Source organism: Dioscorea cayenensis, chromosome 11, assembly GCF_009730915.1.
Source record: "Dioscorea cayenensis subsp. rotundata cultivar TDr96_F1 chromosome 11, TDr96_F1_v2_PseudoChromosome.rev07_lg8_w22 25.fasta, whole genome shotgun sequence".
NCBI lineage: Eukaryota > Viridiplantae > Streptophyta > Magnoliopsida > Dioscoreales > Dioscoreaceae > Dioscorea > Dioscorea cayenensis.
The window spans coordinates 16,620,861-16,634,161 of record NC_052481.1 but is presented as its reverse complement, the minus strand read 5'-3'; the positions used below and the strand labels follow the sequence as shown (position 1 = coordinate 16,634,161).

Below are 13,301 nucleotides of genomic sequence, written 5' to 3'. Positions count from 1 at the left end.
TATCTTGAATATCAAATATATTTCAAGTTGTGAATTTCTCTATGTTTATGAATCACGAACTTGATTTCATTTAATTTAGACTTCCGAAAACTCCGGCGTTTCATACTTTTGAAGCTTGCAGTCTTGGACTTGTAAAGCTCTTCGACTCTTTGACTTTCAACACTCATTTTTCCCATCATTTGAATTTTTTTAAGCCTTAACTTTCATATGCTTTTGAGTCTTAGCTTGTGAGTCTCCAAGTCATGATCACTCACATGATTGGGGGTCACTAACTCCATTGCTTTGATTTGTTCGTTTTTTTTTTAGAATATCTTGCGGATTTCAAGTGGTGATCCTCATTTATTTGTGAATCATGAACTTGATTTCTTTTGGTTTTGGAATTTGAAGGCTTTAGTATCTCACACTTGTGAAACCTCCTTTTTCATCATTATCAAGGAATATATAAATATATATATATATATATATATATATTGTATCAATCACTTGAAAAAAAATTTCGCTCAAAGTTTTTCACTCAAAGAACTTTTTTTAGTCATCACTTATAAAACTATCTTTTTTCACTAGTTGAGCTTCTTTTAGTGAATTTGAGAGAACTCTTTTTCTTTTTTCTTTTTTTTTACTCTTTTTTTTTTACATGTGAAGTGTAAGCATCATTCAATAATTTTTTTTAGAGAAATATCACTATTGATCGATATGGATCTCAAGAGGCCCACTACAAGAAAATTACTGTTTAAAAATAGTATTTTTCGTTTCTAATCCGTTGCTAAAGTGAATTAGCAATGGATTAGAAACGGAATTTATCTGTTTCGAATACCTTTGTTTCTAATTTAAATAGAAACGGGAAAAATATTCCATTTCTAAATTTGAAAACGGATTGGAAACGGAAACATTATATTTCTAATTTTTGAAAAATTAAAACGAAATAAGATGTGTTACTAATCCGTTCTAAGTTACAAAAATAGAATCGGATTCCAAACGGAATATATTCTGTTTTATTTTTGTTCCCCTATTAGAAATAATAGCTTTTGTGTTACTAATCCGTTCCTAAAGTTTTTTTAAAATTTAAAAACAATATTCAAACAAATAAAACCGTTTCTAATCCGTTTCTAACATTTAAGTCAATAAAATAAAATAGAAATTATATCCCTAATTTTTTTTTAAAAACCTACTACATAAATTTTTAACCTAGAACACCAACAAATAAGATAAACTCATCAATTCATACAAAAAGAAATATTTAAGTATATATGTTCAACACAAAATAATAAATATACGACAAATACAACTATAAGTCAACATCATAATCATCAGTAACTGGCTATGAGTCCTGTGTGGTAAACTGCGACTGCTGAAGAATCCTCCTCTTTAAACTCATCATCATGTCCTTCATTTGACACATCATCTCTGCACGATATTGGTCCCTCTCCTCTTTCATTTCAAGCAAACTTTTTTGAAGCTCCTTGTTATTATCTTGTACTTGGCCAAGCGTCTGTTGAAGCCTCTCCTCACGATCTTAGACTTGACTAAGAGTTTGACGCAAATCTCTAATCTCAGCATGTAGTGCCTCAGATGATGAACCTGTGGACAAACTCGAAGATGAATATGGATAAAAGATACACCCCTGGGACCCTATTCCATAAACCCGACTTTTTTTTCCCTCCCCCAACAGCCTCATAGTACAAAGTTGTTTCATCCACAATAGGAAGTTCGTCATGCCCTTCTTGTGTTTGAGATGCTTGCTCCACAAGCTCCAGATAGCGATCCTACATCAATTAACTCAACTCATTAAATATTATTCTTAAACCAACCTAATATAAATTCACAATAACATTGTAAAGAAAGTCTATAATTAAAAACCGCACAAAAAATTGTTCCGCTTACCTTAACAGATTGAGCACGTGCATCAACAAGCATGGAGGTACCCTTCTTTGTATGAGTTACTTCAAAAAGCTCAAAAGGCCAAGGATCACGTCCAAGCCTCGATCGCTAGAATAATATAACAAATTGAATTTTGTTATAATTAGCACTAAACAAATTCTTTATAATTTAAAAGCACATTTATATAAATATTAAACAAATTACCAATCTATCCGCATGGGAAGCATGAGAAATGGAACCTCCTGTGTGTCGGGATATACCAGATCCAGGTCCTACAATCTCAGTGAGTCGGTTTGCGGTAGCTTTCTCACAACAAGTTTTAAATTCTGGGGAATTTCATGCCTCGGTCCATGTCTTCCATGCAGAGTCAGACACATGCATTGATTCAAAATTTATAAATTCTACACTGTAATCTAATTTTTGTTTATACTTCCCCTCGAAACTAAAAAAGAAGTAATTATTTAAAAAATTTATTTTTATGACAAAAACTTACGAGAAATGCAATTAGTCCAGGAAAAACAGACTCATGGGTTAGAAATTGATCTTGGTGATGCCATATATCCCGAACTTAAAAATGAGAATCCATTATCATAGTTGTATCTAGTGAGACTTAAATATAAGACATTGAAAGTCTTACACCACTATCATTATGCTACAAATCCTTTTAACTTAAAATTTTTTGTGTTATTACAATAAAGTATGTGTAGTTTTTAATACTTTAAGTTCTCTAAATAAATTTTCATATTTTTCAATTTTTTAATATTTTTATTATGTATATATATATGCTCTATGTTAATTTAATCTTTTAATGTTCGGAAAAACTGACACATGGCAACATATTGGAAGAGGATGTGGTGTTCCACATGAACAATTTAACTAAGTGATTTCTTATTCTCATTTCTCTCTCTATAGATATATATAATATACATCAATCTATTATCTATCTATCCCAGGATCTATATATCATGTTATATAAAGGATCTAAAGGAGACTTTCTATGATTGAAACAAAACAATTATATATGATGCCCCCAACTGAACTAGAAATATGGATCTGTTACCTTTCTTGGACAACCAAAATTTATAAAACATTATTAAAAAAAAAAATCATTGCCCCAAAAATGAACTAACAGAGACTTTATATATAAAGTGATGCAGGAAGGCTAGGCAATCACACCTCAAAATAGGACATTAAGCTAAAAAAACATGAGAATAATTCACTGATTCCTTTCCTACAAATACTCATCTCACTTACAGAAATATTAGAACTTACGCAAGAGTTTGACATAAATGGGAAAAAGACTTATTTAAACAAAAACTTATCTAGATTTTTAGACTTATTGATAACTCAATTTACAACAAAATTCAAAATAAATCCACCAAATCTGGTACACTTATGCAGACCCAAAAAAAGAAATTACCAAACTACCCCTAGCACATAAACACATTATTCTAATGCTTAGACAACTTCTAAACCTAAACCATGTCAATTGATAATGGAAATAAATGTTATGCATCAAAAAGAACGATTGACATCATCTTTTTTCTTCCATATTAGTCTAATCATATGCTAGTTACACCTAAGTGGAAATTGGATTCATCATTTTCTCATGCAGTTAGATATGTAGCAAAAACTTAAGATGAAATCATGACTCATCATTAATAATATTATGTTTCTGCAAGACATAATAACAAGAGAAGTCTACTTATGATAGTATACTGATTTTCTCAGATGGTTTGTAGGCATTACCATGAATATTTCCTTGTCCTAAACAAGCTGACATAATTAGGCACAAAACACTATTATACAAAACCCAAACCCCCATAACTATATATTGTGTTCAAGTCCTAATGGGCCATGCTACAATTTGTCACCCACCCAATAGAAGATCTGGAATCAGTTAGAACATCACTCCAACAGAATTTACCTCTAAAATGTTCATTACCAAATAAAACAAGTGTATTATATTTTACATGTTTTAGCAATTGAGAAATGACACATGCTGCAAGAACATAGGGCCTGGTGAATTAACAATAATGCAATCATGAAGCTCTAGAGCAAAAGACAAATTTGAATTTAAGGGCAAACAACTGAATGATTAAAAAACTAAAATAAGGAATGTAAATGTAACAACTAATTAAAGAACTGATTTGGTACAATTTTCTAACAAAGATGTAAACAGAAGATTAGCATGAGCAAAAATCATACAAGCTAGATATAGCATGAAAAATGCTGATTTACGAATTATATAAATTGTCAGCACCTTCAAAATTAAAGGAAGAATTGATAGTTCTACAGATGGTAGCTCTTGCAGTTCACTGTTAATAGCATGAAACGGTTCATCTGCAAATGGAACATGATTGGTCATTCACTAATTAACCATTATCTGAAAACAGTAACCTATGCTAATGCACAAACAACACAATTTATATGAAGGAAGAAAATGAAATTAAATAACAAATCATCCCCAATCTATGTGTTCAACTAACTTACAATACATCAAAAAGATCTTGACTACTCTCAACCATTATAGGGCAGGTTGCACACCAAAAAGGGAGGATCACACATTCTGAGAATTTAGACATGATGTCACAAACAAAACTAGGAGCATTAAAGGCAAAGAGAGTATTTGGTTGTGGGGTATGTTGGGACAAGCTAGTTTATCACAACATCTTCTAACCTCCCCAACCAAACACCACCTTCAAAATAACTTGGAATACTACAACACTTCTAGTACATGTTTTGTTAGTTTGACAACTCTGTATAAATCCAAGCTTATCATTGCGTAACTCCTTTGGAATGCAATCTAAGTCACATCGATCTACAATTTCAACAACCTAAATGTCAAAAAGGAAGAGTTAATTGGAGAGGAACATATATACACTATGGGCAATGTGTACTGATCCAAAAAAACACAAAAACAAGGAAGTTACACGTTCTGATGCAGACAATGAAGCAAGCCCAATTGGAATGAAAATAACACCAATGGCAGCAAATGTTAAAATAACCTGTAAACAGAGCAATTATTTACAACACCACAAAGCAAATTAAAAAGAAAAACAAGACTTTTTGGTTCAGAATCCAGCTTACAATCCCAAGAGTCAGTATTGGTTTGCAAGCAGGTAGCTCTTGTTGTGTAAACCTAGAATCTGAAATTTATAACAATGACATCACTTGAAATCAATAAACATGATGTAGGAAAAAAATTACAAATTAAAATAAGGGCAATGCAGAAGATGTGGCAGTAAGAATAGAAAACTTCTTTTGCTCTAGGACAACAACATATTTGAGAAAAACAATTTCCTGAATTTTACCAGTTAAAATCAAGAATTTTACAACTAGAAAGAATAAAAACAACCTCAGTTAGAAAGAATAAAAACAACCTCAGTTATGAGATAATAATGACTTTAACACAACCACAGTGTAATTTAAAACAGCATCATTTGGATTTCAAGCAATTGAACAGTACCACCATGAATTGTTTGGCAGACATGCATATAATTTTTATACCTGCAGCACAAGAACATTATGGCCTTGTATGAATAGATAAGAATGTTGAAGGCATCCATTTTATTAGGTGGTGATTTCTAAAATGAGCAGCTTGTTTCAGACACTTGAGATTTTACAAGGTTCAGCTTAGTTTTAAGTTGTCATGGGTTCATTATTCATAATGATCGACAAAATTTAAACCAAAAAGAGCTGTTAATAAATAAAGTAAAAAAATGTGACATTTTGATCATTTATTCTTCTTAAATTATCCTTTCTTTCAAATGAAAAACCTCTCTTTTCAAATACTTTGACAGCCACAAAATCAAAATCAACAATGCACCTTACAAAAGTTATATAAATACAGCAGATAAAATGAAAGATCAATCTCATACGTGATTATGCAAATAAATCCAAATTCATTGCAAGAGCAAAAATGCAAACATATATAAGAAGCTCAATGGAAAATCCAGACAAATAACCTTAAAAATTACAGGAATTCAAAAACACATCTAACTGGAAATAAATTAAAAATTCCAACCAGTGATATAGTTGCATCCTCTGCACCTCCAACTAGTGAAACCAGTGTAAAACATATATGTCACTTTTCCATGAATGAATCTCTTTCTTTTTTTATTTTCATGCACAATACATACGAATCCAGAAGTGGAAAAAAAAAATCTAGGTTAGCATATTCTGAGTTGTATGTAAAACATCAGCTCTCCAGGTGGAGATCAATGCCTCCGAGCTATCACTAATTACATGCCATAAATAGAAGTATATATAAGGTTGTGATGGAAAATCAAATGAAAACGGAATAATGAAGGGATGCTCCCTTATTGAGACAGTAATAATCATGGCAAGTAATCTATGTCATGTTGCGGTGAAGAATCCAAACAACTATGTGATTCGAAACGCAAATTGACATATTGATTTCTGTCTATGCAATCAATACAGGACAACATCATTACATTAGAAAACATTTAAATGACTCTCCGTATTAAATAGTGAAACACCAAATAAAGATCACTGGTTTCGGATAGCGGCAGCCAGATCTTTGCCAATTCAAACTTAATTACAAGACAGTCTAAAGAAAGAAGAAGCTATAAACTGAACATGCCAGATACTTACATAAAAAGAAAAGAATCCTGTATGTTAGCATAAGCATTAGATTTCTAATATATTTGCTTTTGGATGAACATAATGTTCAAAATTCTAAGCAAATGACAAAATTCTCCGATATGGGTCACAAACCCACCTTGCAAAACAATAAAAGCCATTAAGAAGCTGATAATGCATTTGGGCAAGAATGGACATGCTTGGACCTAAAAATCCAACCAAGCTATCTATGCAAAATATTCAAAACAACAAGTTAAGATCATTGGTTTAAGACAATAATTGCAAGATCTACGTCGATTCTAATTTTATCACAAGACAGTCCATATACAAAAGAAGCTATTGACTGAACATGCCAAATATGAGAAAAGGAAAACGTACAAGTAGCACAAGCATAAGATTTCAAAGTTATTTGCTTTTGGAAAAACATAATGATTCAGAATTTTCAGTAAACCACAAAATTCTCTATGATATTGATCAACAAGCATGCCTTTAAAACAATATAAGTCATAAAGATGAATATAATGCACAAGGCAAGAATACACATACTCGGCCAAGCAATCAATTCTACATAGTACGCAACAAATAAAGATCATTGGTTTTAGATAACGACAGTGAGATCTTCATTGATTCCAATTTCATCACACAACAATCTTTAGACAAAAGAAGCAATTAACTGAGCACCCCAATTACGAATATAAGGAGAAAAGGAGCATGTACAAATAGCACAAGCATTAGATGTAAAACAGTAAAAGACCTAAGAAGCCTATAATACAAGAGGCAAGAATGAACATACTCGGCCCCAGAAACTCAACCAAGCTATCCGCGCACAGCTTCTGCAGTTCCTTTTTGGGCTTGTCATTCCTCAGCAATGCCACCACATACTCAGCCAGAATAACAGGATCAGCCTTAGTTCTATCAAAAGGAAAAACAAATAATCATCAGAAGAACATTACCAATACCCAAATTTCAATATATCCACGAATAGAAAATATACTAAAGTAAGAAACAAGCCAACAACCAAGAATTCTACAATAGTACTAATCACATCAACTCTAGCTTTCTATAGCCATTTAAGCTCAGAGAAACTGGTATCTAATTAGGTTTTCAATCGATCAAACAACTTGAGAGGAAAAAAAAGGCAGGGTGGGAACTAGGATTCTCAGCTCTTCAATAGAGAAATCAAGCACTAGGAATGGAAACCCTAAAATTCCCTTAATGATCGAACTCCTCAAAGATACTAGAGCTAGAGCCTAACTCGAAAAATCAAAATCAAACCATGTATTCGCATTAAATTCGGTTAGATCTCTAACTCGAAAAATCAAAATCAAAGCATTGAAGAAGAAGAATAAGAAGAATAAGTACCGAGCTAGAGCCTCCGGATCGGAAGGAAACCAAGTGCTCCGAAGCGCAGCCCGACGAAGTCCAGCAGCTTCGGTCGATCCTCCAACCCAGCATCGGCACCAACGCTAGATCTCAATCGGAAGTTCCTAAGCGTGTCCTCAGCTCTCCCACACCGGAACACCGAAACCTGCACAGTCCGCGGGGGGCGAAGGAGCACGACAATGGCGAAGACGATCCCAATAGCACCGACAAAGAAGAACACGCCAGAGATAAGCAAGGAGAGGGAGATGCGCCGCGCCGGCGGCGGCGGCGGCGGCACGGCGGCGGGGGTACTTCGAGGGATCGATTGAAGAGCGGCAAAATGAAGAAGAAAAGCAAGCTTTACTTGTATTTTCCACCGCACGGCAAAATCAATGGACGGGATTTGCTGGGATTTCATCAGAGGAACCAAGACCGTTCGATAGGAGTCATTCTAAGATGACCTGAGTTCATTCCAACCTTATTTTTCTTCATTAATTAATGGGAAGACTTTATACTCATTTAAAATGAGAAGACATTTTTATTTGACATAAGATTAACTTATTTTTGTAATTTTTGTAATTTTTTAAATTTATTTATTTATATATAATTTTGCACATGATTTTATAAGACTCTATGAAAGAAAAAACTAAAGTTTATCAAATATGATAAATTTTAGTCTAAACTAATTATAATCATTTCAAATATTTCAATACTTCGATATAAATAATTTCTCATGTGAACTGGATTGAATAAGTATTAATTATTTGAGATGATAACATGACATTAATAGCAAGCAATAATATATTAATTTTTAAATCCGTTTCTAGTCCTTTTCTATTAGAAACGGATTAGAAACGGATGTTTTCTAATATTTAATAATATTTAAATAATATATTAATTTTTAATTCCGTTTTTACTCCCTTTCTATTCGAAAAAACGAACATTTTCTAATATTTGATAATATTTAAATAATATATTATTTTTTTAATCCGTTTCTAGTCTTTCTAGTAGATACGAATTAGAAACGGATATTTTTTAATATTTAATGATATTTAAATAATATATTAATTTTAAAATCCGTTTATAATTCTTTTTATTAGAAACGGATTAGAAACGGATATTTTTTAATATTTAATGATATTTAAATAATATATTAATTTTTAAATACGTTTCTAGTCCCGTAGAAACGGATTAGAAACGGGTATTTTTAATATTTAATAATATTTAAATAATATATTAATTTTTAAATCCGTTTCTAGTCCCTTTCTATTAAAAATGGATTACAAACGGATAGTTTTTAAAATTTTAATAAATCATATTTTTAAATGCCCGTTTGTAAGCCGTTGTTATTAAAATTATATTTAAAACGATTGTTATTCCGTTGCTAATCTGTTGCAAGTTCAGACAGAATAAATTCCGTTTCTAATATTCTGTTTTTAAATTGTAACTTTCTTGTAGTGAGGAGAGCTATTCATCACTGCTTTTGACTCCACAAGAGTTACCGGTCTTCAAGAGATTTTTATTTAAGAGAATCTTAAGAGGTTTTTCACACTTAAGAGAGTCTTAAAAGATAATGAAGAAACTTTCACAATGAGAGCTCTCTATCACTACTTTGGACATCTAACATTAGTTGGTGGTCTTCAAAATATTTTCCACTCGCTCGGAAAAGTCTCAAGAGGAATGAGAAAACTCTCACAGAGAGAGTTCTCTACCACTACATTTTACTCAACATGAGTTGGCGGTCTTCAAAACATTTTCCACTCACTCAAGAGAGTCTAAAAAAAGTCTCAAGAGATAATAAGGAAACTCTCACACGAGGGTTCTCTACCACTATATTGAACTTCAATATTAGTGGGTGGTCTTCAAAAGACTTTCCACTTAACTCAAGAGAGTCTCAAGAAGTATTGAGAAAACTCTGACAAAAAGGGCTTTCTACCACTAGATTGGACTCAACATAAGTTGGTGCCCTTCAAAATATTTTCCAGTCAACTTAGGAAAGTCTCAAAAGGTAACGAGAAAACTCTCACAACAAAACAAAATCACTTTCTCAAAAACATAATAAAAGAAATACAAAAAGGATTACATCATCCTTACCTTAGCTTTTGAATGAGAGCTCTCTACTACTAAATTGGACTCAGCGAGAGATCATTGAAGTCTTCAAAACATTTTCCACTCAAATCAACAAAGTCTTAATAGATAATGAGGAAACTCTCACGACGAGAACTCTTTACCACTATATTGGACTTAGTAAGAGACGGTGGTCTTCAAAACATTTTCCACTCAATTCAAGATTACTGTTAAATTCAACTTGTTTTCAAAACATGAAACTCTCACAAAAAAAAGCTCTCTACCACTACAACTCAGCAAAAAATCATAATAGTAGCCCTGCAAATTTACAAAAATATCCCTCGACTTTACTAAAATTCTCATTCTCTCATTTTATGCATTTTAACCTCCCCAAAGTCATTTTTTCATGGTTTCTTCCCTTTCCATAATTTTTTTCACTTTTCACATTTTTTTTTCAAAATTTGCTGTAAAACCTAAGATTTTATATTTTTCATATTTTCGCCATTGTTTTTGCAATACAAACCCAAAATTTCTTATTTTTATTTTTTTTTGCAAATAAACCCCTGAACTCCTTTCTTTTCATATTTTTTTGCATATAAACTCCCAAACTTCTTTTTTCGCATTTTTGAATTTTAACCCTTCCAAAATTACATCTTGGTTTCTTCACTTTTCATAATTTTTTTGCAGTTACCCTAATTTTTTCACTTTTCACTTTTTTTTTCTCAAATTTTGCAGTAAAATCAAAACTTTCATATTTTTCACATTTTCCAAATTTTTTTTGCAATACAACCCCCGAATTTCCTTTCTTTTTACATTTTTTTCATTTTTTTGCAAATAAACCCCTGACCTTATTTTTTTACATTTTTTTCATTTTTTGAAATATAAACTCCCGAACTTCTTTTTTTCATTTTTTTTTTCATTTTTTTGCAAATAAACCCATTAATTTCACTTTCCTATTTTTTGCAAACATGACAAGCTTGTATACATGTCATCTTGGTTGGCAAGAGCGTGTCATGAAAGCAACATTCATGCATACATGGTGTCATGGTGGATGGGTGATCACAATTAATGGGTTCAAAAGGTAGCGCATTGAATGAGGGATCATGATTGCATGACGAAATTACATAGAAAAAATCATAAGCACGGAAGGCAAGGATCATCTTATCAATTTAAATGTACATGATGGCAAGCATGCTTTTGAGAACATAATCAAGAGTACATACGAGCATACCTTTCTTTATGGGTTCTTTTCCTGACCTCTTCTTTTCTCCTCCGTAGTCAGTCTTTTTCTGTTGCCAAAGCTCTCTGTGCATCTCTTTTTCTCTCTTCTCCTCTCCTTTCTTTTCTCGATCCTCTCCGACTTTTTGCAATTTTTTTTTTTCAGATTATAACCATTAAGAAATAAAATATCCTGTCAACCATTGAATAGCCCAATGGTATGAAATCAAAATGTAAGAAGAGATCATGGATTCAAATCTCTCCCCCAATAGTACTGTTTCCATGTACGGTTCATACACTGTTTATCCGATCCTATATTATTCTCATACTGTACATATATTGTACTGTTTCTATTCATAAAAAAAGGCGCTTGTTGTCTATTATTAAAAAAAAAATATCCTCTTTAAATAATTCCTAGATTTATTTCTTAGATCTAAAACAGTTTTCGGATTTATTTATGTATTTTTTATATAATTCTTGGATTTATTTATTTATTATTTTATAATAAATCCGATCTCTTTTTCTAAATTGTTGAATTTATTTTTTTTTAAAAAATAAAATCAGATTTTTAAAATATTAGGAGATTATCCTTCCGGATTTATCCTTGATTTTTTTCAAAATTATCCCATCCTTGCATCTAATTTTTTTAAGTGGTAATCGCCAAAGAAACCCCCCAAAATTTGCAATATTTTCAAAAACATCCCCTTAATTTGGGAATCCCTAAAAACCCTTTCTTTTTAATTTCATTCTCTTCCAAACCCCCAAAACATATAACGGTGGTTAACGAAGTGATTTTTAAAATTTATGGACAAAATTGCCCGCGCATGGAAAGTTGTGGCATTGCCATCATTTCGGCGGTTAGAGAGGAAGTGGGGGTTAGGGTAATCCCAAGAGATAACTTTACTGGAGCCGTATACTTGATTTTTATCAACTCGCCTCTTTAGCTTTTTCCCTTTCGTCTCTGCCGGAACATCCTCTGTAATTTCAGCTTTTCCCTTTTCACCGGTGCCTCGAAGGAGAAGTCCCGCGCAAGTATTCGGCATTTCATCAGTTCGCGATCTAAGGTATTGAAGAAGTTATGATTATGGTTTTATGTTAACTATTCTGTTACAAAGAAAGATTTTTCGATTTTGTTTTGTGGTTCTGTTTTTATTGGAAGACATTGAAGCCTGCAGGGGGATTTATCGGCTGGGGTTTTGTTAGTCTACACGGAGATTTCTCGGCTAGGATTTTGTTTTGTTTTATATTTTCGTCTGCCTACACGATCGAATTAGTTTTTCAATTGTTATGATTTGTGTAATGTTAATAATGTACGTTTCCTGTTTTATTTGATATGGTTGCAGTTTTACAAATGATGTCTCCGTTTAAGATATGAATTGTGGTTTAAAAAAATATGTCACCACTTAACTGTTGTTGTCTCTGTTTAACAACTACGTCGCCATTTCACAAATGATATCTCTGTTTAAAAATTGACATGTTACCGTTTAAAACTTTTCATTTCCCGCTTAAAAATTTGCGAATACTGCTGAATGTGTTGTCATTGTCACAGGCTAGTGCTTATGGAGGTCAACCTAGTTAATGGGCGATGCTACTTGACAACGGTAGTGGAGACCTTGGCTGAATTGAAAGTTCACATGATCCTTCAACACTGGGAGATCATCCGAAGGACACCGTTTGTAGCATTTACTGAGTTGGAAGCTGTATTCCAAGAGCGAGCCCTTCTTGATTCTCTGTTGCAAAGGTACGATGGCCGTACCAATAAATTCAGGATCGAGGAAAGCCTGCTGAGTTTCAGGCCTCAAGATGTGGCCCTCGTTTTTGGTCTGCGTTGCGATGGCGACGCAGTCGTGTTTCAGAAGAAGAAAACTCGCTCAGCTTTCGAAGGGAGGTATTTATCAAAAACCTACGAGAGACACAGAGACTCCATCAAGAGTACTCTTGTGCAACTTGTTCGACAGAGGGGAGAAAAAATTTTTTTTGTCAAACTCTTGATGGTTTACCTCATGGGTACAGTCCTCTTCCCAAATACATCATGCTCAGTTTTGAACTGGATCGTCGATTATGTTAATGATCTACCCGCCATGGGGCGATACGCATGGGTGCAGGCGACGCGCAAGTGCCTTATGGAGGACATTCCACAAGCAGCCGCTCGAGTGCAAGATAGATGCGCT

General features: G+C 32.9%; 1 long non-coding RNA gene across 2 annotated transcripts; it reads right to left on the bottom strand.

Annotated features, from left to right (window-relative positions):
• Positions 1 to 1,226: 1,226 nt before the first annotated feature.
• LOC120272084 lies at positions 1,227 to 8,234 on the bottom strand. 2 transcript variants are annotated; one of them, XR_005540143.1, is made up of 8 exons: positions 7,846 to 8,234; positions 7,277 to 7,395; positions 4,969 to 5,027; positions 4,812 to 4,886; positions 4,142 to 4,221; positions 2,083 to 2,232; positions 1,882 to 1,986; positions 1,227 to 1,763 (listed from the first exon to the last, which is right to left on the bottom strand). It is a non-coding gene; the product is annotated as an uncharacterized LOC120272084 (long non-coding RNA). The 2 variants fall into 2 exon arrangements; XR_005540142.1 differs by lacking the exon at positions 4,812 to 4,886 and having other exon boundaries at positions 7,846 to 8,190.
• Between the last annotated feature and the right edge of the window lie 5,067 nt (positions 8,235 to 13,301).